The sequence below is a fragment of the Solanum pennellii genome, chromosome 12 (genome assembly GCF_001406875.1).
Source record: "Solanum pennellii chromosome 12, SPENNV200".
NCBI lineage: Eukaryota > Viridiplantae > Streptophyta > Magnoliopsida > Solanales > Solanaceae > Solanum > Solanum pennellii.
The window spans coordinates 3734468-3737426 of record NC_028648.1 but is presented as its reverse complement, the minus strand read 5'-3'; positions in this window follow the sequence as shown (position 1 = coordinate 3737426).

Here is a 2959-nt window from a genome sequence, read left to right as displayed (position 1 = left end):
AAAAAACCCCCCCCCCCCCCCTTTCATTTTCATCTTCCTCCCAAAACATATTCTTTTTCAAATTACAAAATCTCCCCTTTCAACTTCATCTGTTTCCCAAAACACATTCTTTCTTAAATCACAAAACCAATTCTTTTTTCAAATAACTTGAAGATTAACTTTTTTTTAAAAAAAGATACATTTTCATACTAAGATTGAAGAAGAAAGAAAATTTTGCCAGCGGTTATTCATTTCTACATTGATGACAAAAAAAAAATTGATAGCCCAAAAATAAATTCTTTCAAATTTTTGAAATATCATTTTTGATAAATTTAATGGGTTTGTATTTGAATTTGAGTAGAACCATTTGTTCGAAAATTGTGATAGATAAATGTCGGCTAACTTTTTTTATACTAAAAATAATTTATCTTCTTTCTTCTTCTTCTTCATATTTGTTCCATTATTTTTATGAGATTTGCAATAAATCATACAAAAGAAAGTCTTTCTTTCAAATCTAAATCGTATGTTTCTTCATAATTGATTATCATTTATCTCCAGATTGGAAGAAATAATTTTTTTTATATACAAGAGAGACAAACAATGTTGAAGCTAAAATAGAGAAAGTTTTGCAAATTAAATTTTAAAGAAGATGAATATAGGGAGTGAGTTGTTCTTTTTTTGAAAAAAATGTAAATGAAAGAAGAAAAAATGTTTTTAAGTTAAAAATATAATGCCAAGTGTCAATAAAAGAAAAACTGTAAAAAAAGTAATAATTAAAAAACGCTATTTTGAATCTTTTCATGCGCTTCAAGAAAGTACAAAACATATTTTTTGCTTGACCATCCTTTTGTGTTTAATAGGTACATGTTTTAAACAATTTAGGTGTGTAATAGGTACGTGAATTATGCTGACAACTTTAAGGGATTGTTAATGACTTAAGCCTAACTAATATCTGCACAACAAATACTTGCATAATAATACTTACATAACTAGTACCTGCATAACTTTAATTAATACCAAACAATCTCTCAATAGTTAGATTACGAGATAACATGTAGGAATAATCAAAGTTAACATAGCAAAGTTTAAATATTTTTATAGGTACACATATACATAATGTCAAACATGGATAAAATGGTATAAAAAGTGTGCTTTAACTAATGATTCAAGATCAAAAGAATAAGTGGAAAATAACTAATGAATCGAAGTCATCATGATTAATTTATATGAACCTCTCTTCTCTCGAGTTATTTTCTAATATTAATGACAGTAGAACATTATTTGATATTTTACAAAATTTCATTATTCTAAATTTGTATTATACAAAATATTTTAGAAAATTTCATTATTTTCTTGTCATTAATCATCTAGTAAATCTTCTTTTCACAGTTTTTAGTTAAATGATAATAGAACATGATTTGATATTTTAGAACTTTAAATTAAACTATTTAAAACTTATTATGTGCTGATAAGATTTATGAGTTTAAAACCAACAGATCATATTGCAATAGATAATTATTTTATCAACTTGAAAGAACATTTTCAAGTTATATAATAAAATAATTGACTCTTTGCATATATAAGTATAAACTATAAACACCTAGAAATGATTATTTATATAGAAAAAACAAAGTTTTTAGGGACCATTCACTCTTGGGAATGTGAAACATATCTCATCTTTGGCGGAGTATGATTATATCCATATATTCACCAAATAATAAAATTTATGACAAGAAATTATATAATCTCAAACATTTCAAATTAATTCAATGTAAATGTTAGCTAAAGACGAGAGTATAAACATTACAAACTATTCCATAAAATTGATATCATATATATTGGGTTATCTATGATAGGAAAAATATTGTATTTTGTTGTTGGATATTTTGAAAATAATCTTGAGAATTAAAGTAATAAATATACCGTGTCATGAACAAAAGGGTAAGTCATATATTCGTGAGCTAAATGTCCTTTCGTTTGTTTGTTAATATATTCTAATTAATTTATCTTTGGTGTATTATACACTATGAGTCCTTTACTTCATCATTCATTTAGAATTAAAATTGGAGATCTATTTCATTTTATCATGTATTTTTTCAATAACACAGACACTAATCTAGTTCAATAATAATATGTTATTACATATATTTTACTAACTTTTTTTGTTTTATGAAAAAATCTTACAGACATCAAGAAATTTGAAAAACAAATACTCCAACTCGCTTCAATGCGGATAGTATCAAGTCCTTGTTAGAATAGGTTATTGCCCTATCCTTGTAGTAACCAGTAAATTGTCTCTTATTTGATCTGGATACTTTCTATGCTTGAATGTTATTTTGAATTTTGTGTTATAGATGTTTTATTTTTAATCATGTATTGTTTACTTTTTAAACAAATTAAAAACCTATTATAAAAATTAGTTTGGTTTATTTTTTGCTTTTTAGTCCTTTGTATTTTTATTTTCATGTCTTACCTCCCACAAAATGTAACATATCACCTTATATTTACAACCAAACACCATATAAGCAATGTTAATTTTTATGTAGGTTATAAATTAAATTGCTGAATAGTGTATTTTCTATAAAATTATGGAAAAAGGATTAAAAATATTTCTCAATTTTGGTTTATTAGTTGACTATACCCTTGCCGTTAAAATAAAGTTATTTATAGCCTTGCCGTCACTAATTTCACCATTTATATCCTTCAATTGACGAATTCCCCAAATTGACTCAAATTAATTCAAATTTTTAAAAAAATCCGTACCCCAATTTAAACTCAATGTCCGACCAGTCTAAAAACCTAACTCGATTAACTTTTTTTCCCATTATTTCAAAAAGAAGTCAAACAACGGAATGTTCTAGGCAAACATGTGAAGGATTCTTCTGCTGAAAAATTGTCATGCCAGCCATTAGTCCAGCAATATCACATAATATCACATATTTAAGTTAAAGCAACGCATATGAATATATATATATATATA